Source organism: Lathyrus oleraceus, chromosome 5, assembly GCF_024323335.1.
Source record: "Lathyrus oleraceus cultivar Zhongwan6 chromosome 5, CAAS_Psat_ZW6_1.0, whole genome shotgun sequence".
Classification (NCBI taxonomy): Eukaryota; Viridiplantae; Streptophyta; class Magnoliopsida; order Fabales; family Fabaceae; genus Lathyrus; species Lathyrus oleraceus.
Window position 1 is genome coordinate 498,740,604 of NC_066583.1, and position 24,289 is coordinate 498,764,892.

General features: G+C 30.4%; 1 pseudogene; it reads right to left on the minus strand.

The window, feature by feature from the left end:
* Positions 1 to 4,412: 4,412 nt before the first annotated feature.
* Positions 4,413 to 24,156, minus strand: LOC127081591 (GDSL esterase/lipase At2g03980-like; annotated as a pseudogene).
* Positions 24,157 to 24,289: the final 133 nt, after the last annotated feature.

Below are 24,289 nucleotides of genomic sequence, written 5' to 3' on the forward strand. Positions count from 1 at the left end.
GTGTAAATATGATGGAGTATGTTTTTGTCTAGTAGGTATACTGTGATTTTCTGAATTGTTGGGAACTATGTGTGGAGATTCAGTAGGTGGCGTATTATCATGTTCAGGTTCAATTTCAATATTTTGGTTAGAGTTAGTAGGCGAGGTTTCAAGTTCAGGTTCAAGCATATTTGGATAGTCAGTAAGAGGCATGTCATAAAATATGATGGACTGATGTATTGGTCGACGTTGGTAGGATCACGTGTAGTGAAATGGACAAATTTTGTGTGGTAAGTTCAGGTTGTGAAGGAAGGAGGTTGATAAGACAATATGTGTTCATGGTCTATTAAATTCCTTGAGACAAAAATATCTTTATTGTTTATGTCTAAGAGGTTTATACCTTTCATACAAGTCTTGTAGCCAAGGAAGACACCCTTTCTTGCTATACGGGCAAGATCATTTCTATGTGCTTGTAAAGTAGAAGCAAAGACAAGAGATCCAAAAAAATTTAGGTCATGCAAGTTGGAACTTTGTTGAGTCATGATGAAATAGGGAGATTTTTTTGTCAAGATCAAGACTAGGGAGTCAGTTCATTATGAATAAAGCATGTAGGAATGCATATGACCAAAATGGTATTGGTAGATTGGATTTTAAAAAAATGGCTCGAGCAATATTTAAAATTTGTTGATGTTTCCTTTCGACATGACCATTTTTTATGGGGATTCTACGGAGCTTATTTAATGAATAATTCCATGAAAACTATATAAAGAAGTGATTTTGAACTCTAGCCCATTGTCAGTTCGAATGGCCTTCACTTTATGGTTATGTTGAGTCAAAATAAGGTTAATGAAATTGATAACATGCTGTCAAGTTTCACCTTTATGTTTCATAAAGATTAGCCATGTGAATGTATTACAATCATCTATGGCAATTAGGAAATATGTGTGTCCATGAATGCATGGAATAAGAATTGGCCTCTAAATGTCAAAATGTATGAGGTCAAGGGAAGTAAAGCTCTACTAGAACTGTTTGAAAAGGGAAATTTTCTTTGTTTTGCAAAATGGGACACATCACAAACAGAATTTTGATCAACATTTATGAAAGGAAACTGAATTTGTAATGTATTCATACGATTTACAGATATGTGGCCAAGTCTAAAATGCCAAATGGCATTATCAGGTAAAGTAACATGATTTGTGCTAGAACTACACGCTATCTTATTTGACATGACTAATTAATACAAGTCTTGCACCTTGTCACCAGAACCAATCATCTTCTTGGTGCTCCTTTCTTGAATGAAACAAGAGAGACAATTAAACTCGATTGTGCAATTAAGTGATTGACACAATTTTGACACAAAAATTAGGTTTAAAGAAAATGAAGGTACATATAGCACATATGTTAACAAAAAATTAGAGGAAACCGAATGGCTACAACATGTTATTGCAAATTGTCCATTAGGAGTTTTATCAAGGATATGAGATATTTCATGGTAAGATTGAAACCATTTGAGTGAGTTACACATATGATCACTTGCTCCCGAATCAATGATCCAATAACCTAAAGTGAAAATTTGACAAGAAATGGAACAAGAGAAGTTTTAACTTGGAATACCAATAGATGGATAAGAATGGACCTTATTCGAAGATGTTGGGGAGTGTTGGTTGATATTAGACTGTTGAAGCAAATGCATGAGTTACTCATATCGTTTAGAAGTAATTGATGGTGCATTTGATCATTGTTAACTAATGCATGAAGAGACTTCCAAATCTTGATCGTTGCCACTTATAGAAGTGTGATTAGAAAATTTTGTTTGCATATGAGGAGGGAATCCATGCTTGGCATAACATGTATCGATTGTTTCCTTTTGGAAAAGAACATGAGCAATACGATTTTCCTTTGAACTTTTTTGCATCATTGACAAGGAAATGAGTTAATCATATACATTGAAGTTTTCTTGTCTCTCATGTGGTAAAACCATAGAAAAGATTTTGTTCATAGGTGGAAGAGGTTTCGTGACTAATATCTAAGATTTTACAACAACAAATTTAGGATTCAAGTCAGTCAAAAATCTGATCGCATGAATAGTTGTGTGATGTTTACTTGCATTACGCATATCTTCACAAGCACACTTTTTGCGACAAGTACAAGTAGGGATTGGACGATAAATCACAAGTTCTTCCCATAGAATCTTTAATTCATAATAGAAATCAGTTCCAATATAGGAATCTTGTTGCAAACCATAAACTTCTTGCATCAGTTTAGAGATGTGCACCAAATCACCTGAGAGAAACGTTCCATTAGATTGATCCAAACATTAAGTTCATTTTCCATGAAAAAAATGGATTGTGCAATTGATTCAGAAACATAATTTATGATTCATGAATGCACTAACATATTGCATTGGTTCAATGCATGGTATAAGGGATCAAAAGTATCCGTTATAGGAGTAATGGTACCATCAACAAACTCAAGTTTCGGTTTACCTCCAAGTGCTCTTCGCATCGAACGAGCCCAAGAATGATAATTTGCACCATTGAGTTTCGGATATACACAAAAAGGTGATGAACTATCACTAGGATGAACAAGAAGGGACTTGATTGATCCATTTGAGGATCTTAATTTTGAGGAATTTAATTTCAATGAGGATCCATGAATGTGAAAGTGATGCACTCTCAGATCGAGAGGCTATGATACTATGTTGAGTAAATAAAAATTCCATGGAAGGACCTTAAAAAGAAAAAAGAATGAGAAAAACTCTTGATTATTCAACTTGTTTGTTACACTTTGGTTCTTTACTCTATATGAGTTAGTTAGAGAACTACATCGTAGCTCCTCTGCACTAGATATATAATAACATTCATAACAGAATTTTAAAATTCTATTATGACAATTACAACAAACAAGCTTAATAACTTATGCATCGAGTCATTTTATGATCATTATCCGTAGTGCATGTCATACTTGATCTTTTGCATATAACCCTTCAATCTCATGTCATGATATCATATATCATTTTACAATTTCAATAACTAAGGCTGAACTTCATATAGTAAGTGATTTTGGCAAGCCATCTCCGATCACGTTTGAGCATTGACACTATTATTATTTTTATTTATTAAAAATATCCTTTTCGTTATATTCTCTATCTCAAGATAACATTTGTTCAATAAAATTAAAAAATTCGAAAATACATTTCAAAGTTTTAATAGTTCATATCGGGTAGAGCTATAAAAAACAAAATTAATACTATCAGATTTTTTTATAAATCTAGAATATTTTATAATTTTTTGCAATTTAGAAAAATTAGGTAGTTTAAATCCAATAGGTAACAACATAATGAAGTTAACACTATCATTTATTTTTGATAAATATGATATTTTATATTGAATATTTGAAAAATACGATATAAAAAAGGTATAATTAGTCACCAAGTCCTTTAATTTAATTTAATATTTCGCTTTCAATCCTTAACCAAAAAATGTTACACTTTGGTCCCTTAAAATTAGTTTCGTTGGCATTATTGGTCCCTTATGTTAATTTTTGGAAAAAACCTTAAATGTTGCCAACCTGGCATGACAACTTAGCAAAATTATGAGATTTTTTATTATTTCTTTATTATGATCATCTTTAACCTAAATGATAAGATTTTTTATTATTTCTCTATCGATATATCTTATATAATTAAATTTTATCATTATTCCTCAATTTATCATCATCTATAAGCCATAATTATTATTTTTATATGAAATTTGATTTGGTCACATTATCATTTTTTTTAATCCAGAATATTTCTTAACAATTTTTTTCATCCATGAAAATCATGTATTGTCTTCTACCAATCAAGAATCACAATAAATCAATAATAAATCAAGAATTTATCTTTGTTCTTCATAAACTCTGATTCATCTTTCTTTCACGCGTTTTGAAAGAAGCAAAAAAACAAAAACTAGCAAAATCTCTCTTCCAAACTTAGACCACCACCACCCTCAAATCCCACAAGTCACCTTCGCAGAAATGAGTCTTCCCTTTTTCCTCAATCCAACAACTTTTCACTTCGAAATCCATACACAACAACACCAAACACAATAATAACTCAGCAACAGATAACAAAAGCAACATTAGAAAACAAAAAGCGACACCATTATCGGACAAACACCATACAACCTCTAAGTTTCACTACCACCACACCAAATCACAACTCAAGAAATGACAACATCACAAATCTAAAAATAAACAAATTAGAAAAAGAAGAGTAGAAGAATTTTTTTCCAGTTTCGATAATCACTTTCAACGCCTTTTTCTGCCACGCGAAACCGTACGAGCGCCAGAATTAGAGATCCACCCCCACCGTGCGTTTTCCGGCTACCCTCAACACCTCTCAGTTGCATCTTAGTCTTCTTCGTCGTTCCAAGTACAATACTCACATCATTTCACATTCCAACCGTTGTTGTTCTGTTTTTCTAAAAAAAAAAATCAAAAATAAGTATAGATATGTTGTACTATTTTGGGGAGAGAAGAATAAAGAAGGAGAAAAAGAAGAAAGAAGGAGAAAGAGAAAAAATGTGACGACTACACATTTCATTAGAAAGCCATTAGGGGTTGTTCCAAATAAGAATATAAATTAAAATAAATGCATAAAATATAAAATATATTAAGAAAATTAAAATATATTAAAATGAAAATAAGTGAATTGATCAAATTTTAAAATGTCAAACAAAAATCATATTAGATTTTAAAAAGACAATGTGCCACGTAGACAAGTTAACGTTTTTTTTTATAAAATTTAATATTGTTTTAAAGGACTACATTGTAACATTTTCTAATTAAAGGATCAAAATATGAATTAAGCCTATAAAAAAATGATTTTACATTTTTTTAATATGCTATAAAATCATAGATTTTATAAAAACTCTGATAAGTATTTATGAAAATCTCGGTAAAAATAAATAGACTTCCAAAAAAACTCCCAAAACTCATTAAATTCCCAAAAAAAAACCAATGAAACTTATAAATTTCAAAAAAATTCAGAAAACATAATATTTATAAAAATGTAAATAAAATCACAAAGTTATTAGAGTAAAAACCCTACTACAGGGTGTGTCATATATACCTTGGAGATGTCAGGAGAAAATTTCATATACTAAATTAGAGAAAATGAACAATCCTTAAAGAGTTTTCATATTGCCCAAAAATCTACACAGTTGTTACACTTTATTACAAAATAGATACATTAACGCACAATAATTAATTTCTCAATATTCATAGGAAAACATCTACATCGTTCACCAAAACACATATAGCAAATATTTCATTTGTAGCTTCAGTGCTATGGGAAAAATCATAAAAATAATATTCCTTTCGATTTTCATAAGGTTTTCCTCCTTCTCCAACACATGAATCCCAAATATTTGTCAACCCTATACTTTAAAAATAAAAAATGTAAGTGTTACTAAATATTAAAAAATATGTGACAGTATTTTCACTAGTAAAATTAATTATTTATCAATTCACCAAATTTTTCAGGGGAGTTTTGTATTTTCTCGAACAATTTAAAACTGTCCAAATAATGAATAGTGATCCTGAGAGTTTGGCTTTCAATTTTAACTGTTGAAACTTTCTTGGGAGCTTCTTTTTGAAGAGCTTAACTACTTGATTAATAACTTCATTGCAATCTTGAGTGTGTGATTTTTTTTTATGAAACCCGGGATACAACCAATTGGACCAATGGTACTTATCACAATTTTCTTTCACCTAGATCATTAATTTACTGTAGAAAAAAAGTTAGTGAAAAGTCGATTATATATATATATATATATATATATATATATATATATATATATATATATATATATATATATATATATATATATATATATATATATATATATATATATATATATATATATATATAAAATATAAGTTTTTTGAATCTCATTTTCAATTTTCATAAAGTTTTCGTCTTTTATTTTATTACAACTTAACACTACAAAAGATAAAAAATTAGATCCGTTTCTGTCAAAGTTTGGTGCATTCACGCATTCAACATTTTTCAGTCATTAGATCAAGATCAAATAGTATAAATATATAATTATTTTTAATTTATATTAAATAAAACTTATTTAATTTAGAATTTTTTTTGTTTAATCTTAATTCAAAATTTAGGATTTACAAATGTGTGAATGCATCAAAATAATGATTGCAACAAAATTGATTCGAAATTGATATTTTTTTTTGTTAATGTTAAGTCATCAAACATATTAAAACCTTACTTTTATATTTAAACAAGTTGGTCGATAAGGTAATATGCAAACCATTTTATATTTTCTCATTTCTTGTTTAAATTTATTGAGAATGTAATCGTTGGAACAAGTTGATAAAAGAAATATAGATTTTGATAAGTAGTTTCTCAATTTTATTTTGCTTTGCAAGTTTCTTGGAAGATTATTTCTTCATTGTTGCAGTGAAATATTCAACTTGTTTCTCAAATGACAAGCATTCTCCCTTAAACACCCACACAAAAATAAATATACATATGGTGAGTAACCAACAATTTTTAAATGAATAAAAATGGACATAAATGTCGCAAATACTAGCTTAACTGACAAAAATAAATGATTCAAATCCTAAAAACACATAGAAGTTATTATCACTCCATCTATGGATAAGAAAATATATACATTAAGTTTTTTTTCCTTACATTTCTTGTTGAATTCAAGATTTCACATGAGCCTAACGCATATAGTTAATATCCGATGTTATTTGATATCTCTTGGTTGCTGAAACACTGATGTATGGAGGTGGCATCGGTAAACCTAATTTAATTGCTGCAAAAATTCATCTTAAAAAATATTTTTCTTGCAATTCAAGAAACCATAATGATTAAAAGTAAATTCAAGAAGTCTCATAAAAATAAGTGTATGAGATATCAATAAGATCTACAAAGGTTTTGCCATTGCTAACCCTTCCGGTAGAGCAATTATTAAAATCTATGCCATAAGAAAAATTATTAGCTTTAGCAACAATATTCAAATTGTTGTTATCTCCGGCATCTACACTTGAATCATCAAAAACATACAAAACTGGAACAAGACCCTTTGTAGCATAACAATTTGTTTTACAATACTTTGTGTTATGTTATAAATAATAATATTATATAAATGTTAGTTAAATATAAAATAAATAATATATTTGGTTGATTAAAATCTACCAAAAAGATAAATTAAGATAGTTAAATAATCGACATAAATAATATAAGATTTATTTTTATAAAATAGTTAGACACTTTCAACGTTTCTAAATTAAATAATTATAATTATCATAATTTAGCAATATCATGTTGTCGAGAATAAATATGATAGGGAAATCATTTTTTATTCAAATATTAGTTTTGTGTTTTTTTATGTATTACTGATTATTTAGATGTATTATTGATAAATATGTCTATTTTTTATATTATCAATCTCAAAGATTTTTTTCCGTTTTTTAATATATTTATCGATGAAAAATTTATTGTTCCGTATTTTTTGTTAAAATGAACAAATATTCATATCACATTTTTTTATGTATCACTTGAAATTATTTGTTTCATGTTCTTTTAGACTTATCAGTGACCTATTTGTTCAATATATTTTCAATGTCTCGACAAATAATATTTATCTAGAACTTTTCATATAATTATTACCACTAAATACATGTCTCTTATTTTTCTTAATATTAACCATTGTTAATTATTTTGTAAAATATATTAATTCATTTTTAAATTTATAAATACACTCATGCATGAATCGTGAATGATTTTTATAAAAAATTAGAATTCATATATTATAACTATTATATTTTTTCTTAAAAAAAATCAAATAATTATTAAATCTAACTAATTGATTTGTGATAAATTATTTATATGAGAACTATCAATGTACATTATTTTTTAAAATATATTGACCTTGTTCGTAAGGAATAGATCAAATAGCTGTGAAGTTGGTGAGATGCATGCAAGTCTAGGAAGTGGCATTAATCGTGGTTTGTCGCCTTGATAAGGATGATACATGTAAACACTTCGACGTCCAAATAAATTTCTATAAAATAGGATAAATATTCTATGTATAAGATATATGCATCTTGATATTTTACTGCTCCTATCTATAGAAGTTTATTAGGTTTTAGGAGGCCTAGAATATTCCGATGTAAGATTATTGTCTAAATAGATAAGTGTTCAGACTATAATTTATTTTGTTATCTGATGGTGCTTTCGTATGGCATATCTATGATTATTCCCGTGATTCTAGAATCTTCCTTGAGTTGAAGGTAGATCATCTTTTACCTTCCCTCAAGGTTTGTCATCATAATGGTGTGTTAATTTCAACAACCACTTGGTTTTAATGGCTAGTTATTGAGTCATACATTTATTGAACTATGTGTGGTACATAGCATGAGTTATTGGGATCATATAAATGTGTTTTTAACTTTATTAATTGCATCAATGTCGCATGTATGATTTTAAGAAAAACAATTATAATTTGTATATTACAGCAAATATCATTTTAAAAAAAATGTTAAATTTAATTAATTAATTTGTGATAATATCTTCTTAGTTTACTTATTTTAAAAAAAATAGATTAAAGAAAGTATGTTAAAATAATAGTTAGTGTCATATTATATATCTCATTTTTATGTTGATAATATTAAAAAAAATTGATTATTTAATGATGAATAGTTGTCATGTATGACTTGTATCATAATTAAGTAATTATTTTAATATAAGTATTATTTTTATTTTATATTTTTACACTTGTAGACAAAGTGAAAATAACCACTAAAATATCTTACACGACTACGAGGTTCGGGTTCGAATTTGGGATTGGTTAATATTGACTTTTTTTGTTGATTTAAGTCTAGATTTATATACATTATCATTTTTATATGAATAATATTTAAAAATTTACTAAATTTAACTAATTAGTTAGTGACAAATATTTGTCTAATGTAAAAATTGTATATTCTAATAATTTTTTAAGAGTCTCATTTTCTAAAAAATAACATGATAAAACAAACGTATGAAAAAAATTAGGTTATAAATTATAATTTGTTTTCATTTTTTCCGACAATATTACAAAGAATATTAATTTTAATTAATTTTTTAGTGATAAAACATTTTCTTAATTGTATACTATATGAAAAACATATTATAGTCAGTATTCTTTAAAAAACAATTTTTTATATTATGATTATTCTAATTTAAATACAAAAAATATTTCAAAAATATTAAATTTTATAAATTAATTAGTGACATAGCATTTATTTTGTGAATTGTGAGTTTCATTAACTTCTTAAATAACTTTAAAAAATAACACTAAAATTATAATTAATGTAATATAATTATTTTCATTTTTGTTGTTGAAAATATTATAAAAATATCAGTTTTAACTAATTATTAATAACCAATACCCAATGCACTTTTGTGTGCTCCAATAATATATTTAGAGGTAAATTTATAAAAAATAAATTTTCAAAATTATAAATAATTTATCATAATTACTTCCATTTTTATTTTATGTTAATAATATAAAAAGATATTTATGTCAACTAATCTTTTAATTATAATATTTATTAGTAATAAAATATAATTTATTTATTTTATTTCAAATATGAAAATTAAAATAAAGAAATATTAAAAAAAGTAAACAATTTGTATAAGAATTAATGTGTCAAAGATATAGGTAAGTTAATCTATTAATACTAAATCAATATTGTATAACAAATTGATATTATTGAATTAAAGGAAAAAGGTATAAGAATAAATTTGGTGGCAATTTATTTAGATAAGCTGAATTGATGGGGCTCTCTGTCCTTCAGACGAGATTGTATGTTGAGCCTTGACTGATGATAGTCCAAGTCCCTTAGACGAGGTGTTGAGCCCCTTGGGCGGGCTTTAATCACCCTCAAACAAGACATTACTTAAAGTATCATGAGCTAGACTTATTCGCACCCCTTGGGCTAGACTTTAGATGAGATTGTTTCTGGTGGATGACATAATCATATTGTCCTTAAGGGATGTAAGGATCTAACTATGGAAGTCTGACGTATTCATATTTTTTGGAAAGGCAGAAATGATCTTTCTATGGAAGTCCAACATAGTTGTATTTCTTAGAAAGATGATAAATATCCCTCTATGAAATTCTAGTAGAGTTTTATTATCTGGAAAGGCGAGAAGGAACTTCCTATGAAAGTCCAGTCTAATTGTATTGCTTGGAGATGCGAAAAGGATCTTCTTGTAGAAATTCAACATGTCTTGCCTAGAGAGACGACAAGAATCTTTTAATGTAAGTCCAACATAGTCGTATTTCCTAGAGAGGCAACCCAAATTTTCTACTAAAAGTCTTGCATACATGATATTCTAACCAAAATATTTTCCCTACTCAAGTAAATTTTTTTAAATTACAATTATTTGTCTATGTATGATTTTTAGATTAATTAAACTCAAATTAAATTTTAATAATTATAAAAAAATTATTTTTATTCTGAAGATGTAAAAATCCTAAATTTAACTAATTTATTTTTGGTGAACAAATATTTATTTTATATACGAATTGTATGTACTAATAACTTTTTAATGTCTAACTTATATAAAAACTAACGTAAACATAGAAAAGACGAAATTCACAAAAGAGATTTGTAAGAGATAAATCATAGGTCCAAAGGGAGACGAAAGACTTATCCAGAACTCAGAAGAGGGAGTTCAGGATTCCGAATGGGGGAATCAGGTTCGTAAGAAAAACAAAATGTTGGATTGTTGATATCCATTTTAGCCCCACCTGGACCGTCACATGCCCTAGTCGTGGGAGGAGAGTCGTTCTTCCTTGTATGCCCGAGCCCCCCTAGACTTAGAGACGTCCTTAGGATTACTATCAGCGTTCACTCGTGATAACTGTGTCGTGAACAAACTCCTTTAAATTTCCCTGACACGTGTGTTGTTGTTGGGGAGAGAGAGGACAATGATGTGATTTTGAGAGTGGTGAGAACGAGGATGGTTGTGATCACACTTTAACTAGCGATTGTAATGGGTTATGTGGAACTAAGGTGAGTGGATATTATGGTTATCATTACACGTTGATCAACATATTTAGGGAGTATAGTATGTGGATGGTAGGAGTTTTTTTTTGTATAATATTACAGGCGCCATGGAACTTTTTACTATGCATGGTTGGAAATTTCTTCTTGGGACAACTCTCCTGTGCGAGTGTCTGCTGAGGACTTTTATTTATTTTGTCGGTAATGGGTTGTATTCTAATTATCATTATTTTATGTTTGGTGACACTTCATTGTCTATATATGATATGTTATTATGTTCTATCTTATTTATATAATTTCTTTTATAAATAAATATTGTGCACTTAAAATGAACTTAAATACAAAATTTGTTACATCTTATATATATTAAAAAATAAAGAAGGGAAAACTTTAATTGACTTATTTATGAAAATAGTATCTTTGAAAATTACATAAATTGGGGTATTACAAAATACATAAATGGAGAAAAATCTAGAGGAGGGTGATGATCACTCTCTATCCTTCATGCAATAACACTTATATTATTAGAGTAATCCCCCCTCCTATTTACCTGAATTTCTAGCAACTAATCAATTTTGATGTGTTCTTCTTCTCCTTCAAGCATTTGTTCTCCTTCTTTCACACTTGTCTCTTTTCCAATTTGCACAACTTCTACGTACTCACAAGTTTGGTTTCTCTCACATATTCTATTTATTTTAACCTAAAATATAATTAACTCTTTTCATATTTTTACCCCTCAACTCACCTCTACTTTTCTTTCTTTCCTTTATTTTTTTAATAATTATACTTTCTTCTCTAATATCACTATTTCTCTTATTTTATTATTATTCTATTATTTTAATCAAATAAAATTAACAAAAATATCAACTAATTTCTACTAGTCTCTATCGTTCCCACAAAATCACACAGTTTTCCAAATAATCACATATCACATACTATTACTGAAATAAATACTTTATAAGTATTTTAAATCACTTAAACAATTAAATAAAAGCAAAAATAATTAATTAAGCAATTTAATTGAATTTGAAGTGTTACAATTAAAGTATCAAATAGCTTTAAATTTATATTTCAATCATTCATATCAATTTTTGCCTTGGATACACATATTCATATAATTATGGATAAATCAACGTGTCAAAGATTCTATTTATTTGCATGCTGGTATGTGTTTATTTTACTTCCGCAATCAAGTATGATTATAAGTATAATTCTTATTATTAACCATATCTTATGTCTAATTAATTATTTGATTAATTTTTATTTTTTACTAAAATATTCTTATTTTTTAATTAGTTAAATAATTAAATAAAATATAAGTTAATAAATAAAAATATAGTAATAAAGTTGTAATAATAAATATTGCATAAATAAACAGTTATTTCGAGAGAAAAATATGGACACTCTTTATGAGATGTTTATGAGATGAATGAAGTATTTTTATAATTTAGTTGTTAAATTAATATTAAATTTAGTTGTTAACGTAAAATATATTTAAACTTTTGTCTAATAAAAGAAACATCACTTAATCATATTATACAACTATACTTTGTTGGAAATCCACCAAAATCTATGGAGAATTTCAATCAATCATGATGAACAAGATTGTCATCACCCACACAATAACAATGAAAAGAGAAGAACAATGGAGCAAGAAAGAAAGTAAAGAACGATGAAGGGGAAGAAAAATTAAATTCTGCAAAGTTTCTCTTTACCCACAAACTGTGGAAAACTTCTTATTCACTTTGCAACTGTAAAATACTGTGAATTACAATGTTATGAATACTTTATTCACTTTATTACAAGAATAAGGGTTACTCCCTCTATCTACTGATTTATGTTAACTTGGACCTCAAGGAAAATCCCAAAATTATAAAAGCCCCAAATAGCTAACATTACTAAAATACGCCTAATTCAAAATCTCGTGTGAAGTAACATGCTTCGACACACTAACAAAACTCAGCACACTAGGTGGTTCGACACTTTCTTGCTTTTGTCAAGAAACCTACTTCGACACAAGGAATTACAATTCAATATACTACCTAATTTATTGTGTCTAAGCTATCTACATTCATCATAGCTCTTAGTCTTCTGAATACTTCGACTTGCACTTCCTTTGTCATGATGTCTGCAATCTGATTCTCAGTTATGCAGTGCTCCACATTCATCTTCTCATATTCTACCTGCTCTCGAAGATAATGGAACCTCATCTCGATGTGCTTTCTTCGACCATGTGCTATCAGATTCTTCACCGGATTGATACCTGGCATGCTGTCGATCTTCATGGTAATTGCTCCATGACTCTTCATTGTTATCTCTTTGACCAGATTCACCATCCATGTTGCTTGACATGCACAAATGGAAACAACTATGTATTATGATTCGCACGATGATAATTCCACTAATGGCTCTTTTCTCGAACTCCAAGCAACTGGTGCACCACCTAGCATAAAGACATAGGCAGTTGTGGATTTTCAATCCTCAGCATCACTACACCAACTTGAGTCGGTGTATCACACTAATTTGCATTCTTTTACTTCATCAGCTGCAGGAAACAAAATGCCATAGTCGAGAGTTCCTTTCAGATACCTTAGTATCCTCTTCACCGCTGCTAGATGTGATACCTTTGGCTTCTGCATGAACCTACTCACCATACCTACATTGTATACTAAATCAGGTCTTGTATGACAAAGATATCGAAATTACCCAATAAGTCTTCTATATTGGGTTGGGTCGACAACATCTGAATCTGAATCTTTCGACAGTTGTAATTTGGGCTCAGCTGGAGTCGAAGTTAGGTTGCAATCTTGCATCTCAAATCTCTTGAGTATTTTGCCTGCATAACTTCTTTGATGCATCATCAAACTTCTACCACTCTTGTGTAATTTAATGACAAGGAAATATTAAATGTCACCTAGATCTGAGATTTAGAATTCCTTGTTGAGATCACCTTTGAAGTCGTCGATCTCCTTCTTGCAACTACCTATTATCAACAGGTCATCGACATAGAGACATAGTATAAGAAATTCACTTTTGCTTCTTATTACATTAACTTCATGTTCATATTTGCACTTCAAAAATTCCTTCTCCCTTAGAAAGCCATATATCTTCTTGTTCCAATCTCTTGGAGCTTGTTTAAGTCCGTGCAGAGCTTTATGCAGGCTATACACGTTTCTTTCTTCACCTTGTTTCATAAACCCAACTGGTTGTGTAACATAAACTCCATCTGGCACATCTTCCAGTTGTTCATGTTTGTTATACCAACAACCAACCTGATTGTTTCGATCCTAGAAACAGGTGTAAAAACTTCGTCGAAGTCGATTCCTTCTTTCTGAAGAAATCCTTTCGCCACGAGTCTCACCTTGTGTCGAGTCACTTATCCTTTGGGATTCAATTTCACCTTCTATACCCACTTCACATCGATTGTCTTCTTGTCTTGGGGCAATTCGACAAGTGACCAAGTGTTGTTGACTTCGATTGACTTCAATTATTCATCCATTGCTTTCATCCACTTCAAATCTTTTAATGCCTCAGCTACATTGACTGGTTTGACATCTGCGTAGAAAGCATAATATACCAACTCACCTTCTTCATTTACCACATCATCTGATGTAATCACACATTCTTGTAACCTTGTAGGCATGTGTCTTGTTCTTTGAGGTCTGCTTGGGCCTGCTTCACCTATGACTTCTTCCTGTCGAACTTCTCTTTCGACTTCACTAGCTGGTTCATCACAAAATATTCTCACTAAATCTTTCTTGACATTCTCAGTCCAATCCCACTCCTTAAGCTCATCTATGATCACGTCCCTGCTGAGCACCACTTGCTTATTCACTGGGTCGAACAACTTGTATCCTCTAGTCGAATGATATCCTATCAGGACCATCTAACTCGACTTGTCATCAAGTTTTCTTCTTAACTGATCTGACACATGTCTATGTGCTATAGATCCAAACACCCTCAGATGACTCAAGCTAGGCTTGACACCAGACCAACATTCTTCTAGCGTGATTCCTTCTAGCTTCTTCGTCGGACATCTATTCAGGAAATATGTCGCAGTCGATACAACTTCTCCCCATAGGGTAGATGCTTGCCTTTCAATATACTTCTAACCATATTCATTATGGTTACATTCTCCCTTTCTGCGACTCCATTCTGTTGTGGCGTGTAAGGTGGCACCACCTCATGCACAATCCCTTCTTTCACACATAATGCATTGAAGTCTTTCAACACATATTCTCCACCACCATCAGTCCTCAAAATCTTGATCTTTCAACCGCTTTGTCTTTCGACCATAGATTTAAACTTGGTAAATACCTCGATCACTTCACTTTTCTTCTTGATCAGGTAAGACCACAGTTTTTGACTGAAATCATCTATGAATGTAACAATATATTTGTTTCCTCCAATCAAATCCACCTGGAGAAGACCACATACATCACAGTATATGACTTCAAGGATTGCCTTCAACATGCTTCCTGCATCCTTACTAAAGCTTTTCTTATGTTGCTTCGCCTGCACAGATTCTTAACACACTTCATTTGGAATGTCGATTTCTGGTAATCCTAAAACCATATTTCTTCTCTACAAATCTCTGATGTCTTTGAAATTGAGAGTACCAAGTGTATAATGCCATATCCATTCATCTCTGCTGGCTGCTATTACAAGACACTTATGCTCCATCACATTAAGCTCAATCTTGAAGGTTTTATTCTGAGACATTAGAGCCTTCAAGATCAACTTTCCATTTGAGTCGAGAACTCTCATCATCTTTTCATTGATCGACACTCTGTAGTTCTTTTTGACTAACTACCCTATGCTGAGAAAAATGCTCTTCATGCCTGGTATGTACAACACATTTGAAATTACTGACCTCTTTCCATCTCTCCTCATAATCATAACATCACCAAGACCTTCAGCTACTGGAGTGTTGTCATTTGCAAATTTCACCATGTTCTTCATTGAGGGCTTTATGTTGACAAACTAATATTTCCTTCCAGACATGTGTGATGAGCATCCTGAGTCCATGTACCACTGGTCCTTGAATCTCTCTTCATCTCTTGTTGTAACGATCAATGACATCTCTTCTTCTTCATGTTTCTCCAACTTTGCATAAGTTTCTTGATTCTTCTGCATTTCTGGATAATCACTAGAATAGTGACCATACTTCTGACAATTGTAACACTGAATGTGACTTTTGTCTGAATTTTGACCACCACCTCTTCCTCTACATGCAACACCACCTTTTTGGTTGCCTTGGTTCCAGGGTTTTCTCTGATTCAATGAGTTTCTTTCTTGCTAATTTCGACCAGTCGAATTGTTGTAACCTCCTCTGCCTTTGTTTCCATTCCTGCCTCCTTTGCCTTTCCTTTCTTTTGCTGATTGCGCCTGCAAAGCCATATCACTCTTCGACTTTCCTTCATCCCTTTTATCCATTCTTTGTTCATGAGATTCAAGCATCCCTTGAATCTCTTCCTTTGTTAATTTTGACAAATATTTCGACTCTTCTATGGCTACTTCCATGTGATCGAACTTTGAAGCCAACGACATTAAGATATTTCCAACAACAGATCTTGATGTCAACACTTCTCCACATACCTTGATTTGATTCACCAGTTTCCTAACCTTGGTGAAGAAATCAATTATGCTTTCATTGTCTTTCATCTGAAGCAATACATACGTCCTTTTGTGAGTAAGTAACCTCACCTCTTTCACCTTCTCTGTGCCTCAAAACGATTTCTCCAGAATTTCTCATGCTTCTTTCGCTGACTCTGCATCACTAACCTTTTCAAATTTATCTGCATCAACACATTGATTGATTATAAAGAGAGATTTATAATCTTTCTTCCTTAATTCTTTATGTGCAGCCTTTTCTTGATCTGTCGTGTCTTCTGCAAGCGTTGCTACTCCTTCCTTCACAAGATCCCAAATATCTTGATAACAAAACACAACCTTTATATGCTTGCACCAATTCTTATAATTGTTGTTCTTGAGAGTCATAAGATATGCTGGAAAATGCCCGTTTGGATGATTCGTTGCCATATTAATTTTCTTCCCACAAATCGTTTAAATCGGAACTCTTAATACCAGATGTTGGAAATCCACCCAAACCTATGGAGAATTTCAATCAATCTTGATGAATAAGATTGTTATCTCCCACACAATAACAATGAAAAGATGAAGGAGAAGAAAAATTAAATTCTGCAGAGTTTCTCTCTGCCCACAAACTGTGGAAAACTTCTTATTCACTTTGCAATTGTAAAATATTGTGAATTACGATGTTATGAATACTCTATTCACTTCATTACAAGAGTAAGGGTTACTCCCTTTATTTAAAGATTTAGGTTAACTTGGACCTCAAGACAAAGCCCAAAACTATAAAAGCCCAAAATAGCTAACACTACTAAAATAGGTCTAAGACGAAATCCTGTGTGAAGCAACATGTTTCGACACTTCGACACACTAACACAACTCAATACACTAGGTGATTCGATACTTCCTTGCTTCTATCGAGCAACCTCCTTCGACACAAGGAATTATAATTAAACAAATTTAAAATATCTTCCTAGTTTTAAAGAACACACTATATTGATTAAAATATCAGTATAACATTATTTTATAATTATTATATATCTTCTATTTTCTCAATTATTCAATATATATGTTTTTAATAAAACCGTAATCTTATTTTTTAATTAAGCTCCAAATATGTAAACATGTTGTTCGTGTTTATGAGAAATAGGGACGCGAAGTATTCTTATTAGCACAAATACTATTACACGCCTTGTTTAATAAATATGATGTTCGTATTCGCCACATATTTGTGTGAGTATCAATAAGACGTGTATTCGTGGATTTTGAGATAGTCGTGGGTATTTACTCATACTCATGGATATATATTATTTAAAATTAGAATTTATTAATTTTTCTTATATGATGTAATTGTAAATAATTTTTTTTCTTACATGCATCCAACAAAACATTGCAAATTCCGCGGGAAAGAAAGCACTGCTGAAAATATCAATCAAACATGTTGAGGATAAAGGAGATCTGCTGAAGATCCACATCTCAAGCTGAGGGGTATATATATATATATATATATATATATATATATATATATATATATATATATATATATATATATATATATAAATTATGATAAGTTTAAAAGAGACACTTTGTAGCCTTAAATTCAAAACACTAATTCCATATTTAAATACAACAAACTTTGATTGTATTTAATTTGAAATTATTTATTATATGCTATTAGTATAAATATTTTTTTATATATTTAAAATCAACCATGACATTTTTTTCTATAAATAAATCAAATATTATAGAACAATCTATAAATAGAAGAAAGTCTTATCATCTCATTCAAGTGTTTTTGAATAATAAATCATTTATTTGATCATAACAATTATTTCTAAGTTAATTATAACTACATAAAAATCTCATTATATGAATTATTCTTTAATAATCAAACTTAGATTTGATTCATTCATTACACTTCATATATTGGACCATTGGACCTGAAGATTTCTGTTGAATAAACAAAAACTCCATGAAAAACTCCATGGAAGAACCTTGAAAAGAAGAAAGAATGAGAAAACTCTTGATTATTCAACTTGCTTGTTACACTTTGGTTCTCTACTCTACATGAGTTAGTTAGAGAACTACATCATAGCTCCTATACACTAGCATGTACAATACCATTCATAATAGAATTTTAAAATTCTATTATGACAGTTACAACAAACAAGCTTAATAACTTGTGCATCAAGTCATTTCATGATCATCATCCTGAGTGCTTGTCATACACAATCTTTTGCATATAAGCCTTCAAACTCATGTCATGATATCATTTAACACCCTCCCACAAGCTTGACCATGATATATGTCTATTATTACAAGCTTGAATACAAATATTTCAAACAATGGTGGAGCTAAAAGTTTTGTAAAAGAATCAACTATTTATTCTTCAATAGAGATTGGTAGCAGTTTGAGCACATTCTTTTGAACCTTTTCTCTCACAAAATGGAAATCTATTTCAAAATGTTTTATTTTTTCGTGGAAAACCGAATTTGAAGAAATATTGATATCACTTAATCGTAATATAACACAAACTGTTTGTCACATTTAATTCCTAAATCATCCAAAAGATATAAGAGTGGTTGCAACTCACATGTTGCAGTTGATAGGGCTCAATACTCTGCTTTAGATGATGAGCTTCAAATGGTTGGTTTCTTCTTTTCTCTCAATGGCACTATTGAATTTCCTAGGAAGAAAATAAAACCAGTGGTTGAATTTCAGGGATTGACTCAATTGCTAAGTGGCTAAGACAATGCCAGGTCTAATGGTATTGAGATACAAAAGCTTGTCGATGAGCCTTCTATTAGCTGAAATATCATCAAATGGTTGATTGTCATCTTGGTGAAGCTCCGTGGAAGGATCAAGAGGAGTTTTGTTTTATTTTGACGGAAGAAGCCAAAATGATTCAGGAAAATCTAAGCAATATTTTCTTTGAGAAATGCATATACGTGACTTAGAATGAGCCACTTCTAATCCTAGAAAAATATTTGAGAATACGAAGGTACTTGATTTTGAAACTTTTGTCTAGTATGTTTTTTATTCTTTTGAGTTCTACAAGAGAAGTGCCTTCTATGATGATATCATCAACATACACTAAGAAGGTAGTGAAATTATCATAATCTTTGAGAGTGAACAAGGATTAATCATAGGTAGATTGATGATGACCTTCTTGTATAAGAAGTTGAGTCAGTTTCTCATATCGTTTTCGGTTGGCCTTCTTCAACCATACAAACTCTTTTGTAACTTACACACTTGGTTTGGATTGGCTTAAACACCATCAGGAACATTCATGTAAACATCTTCTCGCAAATCTCCATGCAATAAGGCATTGCAAACTTCTCATTGGTGAATGTTCCAATTAATTAGAGAAACAAGAGCTATTAGGGCTCTAATTGTTGTCAATTTTGCTACAGGGGAGAAAATATCAAAAACAAACAACCTTTCTATTTGATTGTATCCTTTGACTGCCAATCTAGCTTTGTGCCTCTCAATAGAGAAATCAAATTTGTGCTTCACTTTATAAACTTGTTTTTCTAGCAATAGGCTTTACATGTGATGGTTTATCAACGAACTTCAGTGTATTTTTAGCAGCTAAGGCATCTAACTCAACTTTCATGGCTTTTAACCAATTATCATGTTTACATGCTTCTAAGTATGACTTGGGTTTAGAACAATTAGTGATAGACATAGAAAATCTTTTTAGAGATTAGGACAATTGAGAAAAAGAATAGAATGATTCAATAGGATAGAGGATACATGAAAATGATGATTCTTTCTGACTTGAAGAATAATTGTACACATAGTCGTTTAAATATGATAGAGTATGTTTTTATCTAGTAGGTATAATGTGATTTTTTGAATTGTTGGGAACTACGTGTGGAGATTCAGTAGGTGGTGTATTATCATGTTCAAGTTCAATTTCAATAGTTTTGTTAGAGTTAGTAGATGAGGTTTCAAGTCCAGGTTCAAGCATATTTGGATAGTCTGTAAGAAGTTTGTGATAAAATATGATGGACTGATGTGTTTGGTCGACGTTGGTAGGATCACGTGTAGTGAAATGGCCAAATTTTGTGTGGTAAGTTCAGGTTGTGAGGGAAGAAGAAAGTTGATAATATAATTTGTGTTCATGGTGTTCTAGATTCCTTGAGACAAAAATATCTTTGTTGTTTATATTAAAGAGGTATGTACCTTTCATACAAGTCTTGTAGCCAAGGAAGACACACTTTCTTGCTCTAGGGGCAAGATTATTTCTTTGTGCTTGCAAAGTAGAAGCAAAGACAAGAGATCAAAACACTTTTAGGTCATGCAAATTGGAACTTTGTTGAGTCATGATGAAATAGGGAGATTCGTTGTCAAGAACAAGACTAGGGAGTCAGTTTATAATGAACAAAGTATGCAGGACTGCATATGACCAAAATGGTGCTGGTAGATTTGATTGGAAAAGAATGGCTCAAGCAACATTTAAAGATTGTTGATGTTTCCTTTCAACACGACCATTTTGTTGTGGGGATTATACCGAGTTTATTTAATGAATAATTCCATGAGAACTATATAAAGATGTGATTTTGAATACTGGCCCATTGCCAGTTCGAATGACTTTAACTTTGTGGTTATGTTGAGTCAAAGGAGGTTAATAAAATTGATAACATGTTGTCTAGTTTCACCTTTATGTTTCACAAGGGTTATCCATGTGAATCTGCTTACAATCATCTATGGCAATTAGGAAATATGTGTGTTCATGAATGAATGGAATAACAATTGGCCTCTAAATGTCAAACTGTATGAGGTCAAATGGAAGTAAAACTCTACTAGAACTGTTTGAAAATTATAATTTTCTTTGTTTTTCAAAATGGAACACATCATAAACAGACTTTTGATCAACATTTATGAAAGGAAATTGAATGTGTAATGTATTCATACGATTTACAGATTTATGGCCAAGGGTAAAATGCCAAATGACATTATCAGGTAAAGTAACATGGTTTGTGCTAGAACTACACACTATCTTATTTGAGATGACTAATTAATACAAGTCTTGCACCTTGTCACCAGAACCAATCATCTTCTTGGTGCTCCTTTCTTGAATGAAACAAGAGAGACCATTAAACTCGACTGTGCAATCAAGTGATTGACATAATTTTGACACAGAAATCAGGTCTAAAGCAAATGAAGGTACATATACACATATGTTAACAAAAAATTAGAGGAAACTGATTGGCTCCAGCATGTTATTGCAAATTTTCCATTAGGAATTTTAACAAGGATATGAGAGATTGCATGGTAAGATTGAAACCATTTGAGTGAGTTACACATATGATCACTTGCTCCCGAATCAATAATCCAATAACCTAAAGTGAAGTTTTGACAAGAAATTGAATAAGAGAAGTTTGAACTTGGCTTACCAATATATGGATAAGAATGAACCTTATTTCAAGACGTTGGTGATTGTTGGTTGATATTAGATTGTTGAAGCAAATGCATGAGTTGCTCATATTGTTTATAAGTAATTGATGGTGCTTTTGATCTTTGTTAATAGATGTGTGATTAGAAAATTTCGATTGCATATGAGGAGGGAGTCCATGCTTGGCATAACATGTATTGATTGTTGCCTTTTGGAAAATAACTTGAGCAATAAGATTTTCCTTTGAACTTTTCTGCATCATTGACAAAGGAAATGGGTTCTTCATATTCATTGAAGTTTTCTTATCTCTCATGTTGTAAAACCATAAAAAAATATTTTGTTCATAGGTGGAAGAGGTCCCTTGAGTAATATATAAGATTTTACAACAGTAAAATTGAGATTCAACTCAGTCAAGAATCTGATCGCATGAATAGTTATGTGATGTTTGCTTGCGTTGCGCATAACTTCACAAGCACACTTGTTGCGACAAGTACAAGTAGGGATTGTACGATAAATCACAAGTTCTTTACTCTATATGAGTTAGTTATAGAAATACATTATAGCTCATATGCACTAGATGTATAATAGCATTCATAACAGAATTTTAAAATTCTATTATGACGGTTACAACAAACAATTTTAATAACTTGTGCATCAAGTAATTTTATGATCATTATCCATAGTGCATGTCATGATATTATATATCACTTAACAATTTTAATAACGTATAAACATAATGAAGTTAACACTATCAATTTTTTTGATAAATCTCATACTTCATATCGAATATTTTAAAAACACGGTATAGAAAATGCATAATTAATCACCAAGTCATTTAACTTAATTTAATGTTTCACTTTAGGCCCTTAACCAAAAAATGTTACACTTTGGTCCCTTAAAATTAGTTTTGTTAGCATTATTTGTCCCTTCTGTTCATTTTTTTGAAAAAAACCTTAAATGTTGCCAACCTGGCATGAAAACTTAGCAAAATCATGAGATTTTTTATTATTTCTTTATTATGATCATCTTTAACATAAATGATGAGATTTTTCTTTATTTCTCTATCAAAATATCTTCTATAATTAAATTTTACCATTATTCCTCCATTTATCATCATCTATAAGCCATAATTATTTTTTATATGAAATTTGATTTGGTCACATTATCATATTTTCTTCAATCCATAATATTTCTTAACAATTTTCTTCATCCATCAAAATCATCTATTGTCTTCCACCAATCAAGAACAACAAACCAATCGGCGCCTCCATTCAAGTTTTAAGAGGAGTCTCCAATTTAATTGGCAACTCCTCCTAAAAGTGGGGTAGTTTGAGAATTTTTTTGAAACCAGGGGTATTTTGGGAATTTCCTTGAAAAAGTGGGTTATTTTTACAAAAAAAACCACATATGGTAAGTAACCAACAATTTATAAATGAATAAAAACGGGCATAAGTGTCACAAATACTAGCTCAACTGGAAAAAATAGATATGTTAAGTCAAAAGTTAACACTAGGATTCAAATCCTAGAAACACATAGCTGTTATTATTACTCCATATACAGATAAGAACATATATACATTAAATTTTTTCTTTCTTACATTTCTTGTTGAATTCAAGATTCCACATGAGCCTGACGCATAGTTAATACCCGGCGTTATTTAATATCTCTCGGTTGTTGAAACACCGATGTATGGAGGTGGCATTGGTAAACCTAATTTAATTGCTGCAAAAATTCATCTTAGAAAATGTTTTTCTTGCAATTCACGAAACCATAATGATTAAAAGTAAATTTCAAGAAGTATCATAATAATAAATAGTATGGATACCAATAAGTTCTGCAAAGGTTTTGCCATTGTTAAACCTTCCAGTAGAGCAATTATTGAAATCTATGCCAAAGGGGAAATTATTAGCTTTAGCAACAGTATTCAAATTGTTGTTATTTCCAGATTATTAGCTTTAGCAACAATATTCAAATTGTTGTTATTTCCAGCATCTACAGTTGAATCACCAAAAACATACAAAGCTGGAACAAGACCCTTTGTAGAATAACAATTTACCAACGAAAATTGGAGACTCATAAGGGATATAACCCAACAAACTTTAGATATAGACATGATCTTTTGTTGAATAGAAATATATGATAACTGTGAATGATTTTTGGTCTTATTATATATGACTATTAAGAATGTTTGTGTTATGATTTGTTGTCAGATATCTTAGACAAGTTTGTTTAACAATGTTTGTGTT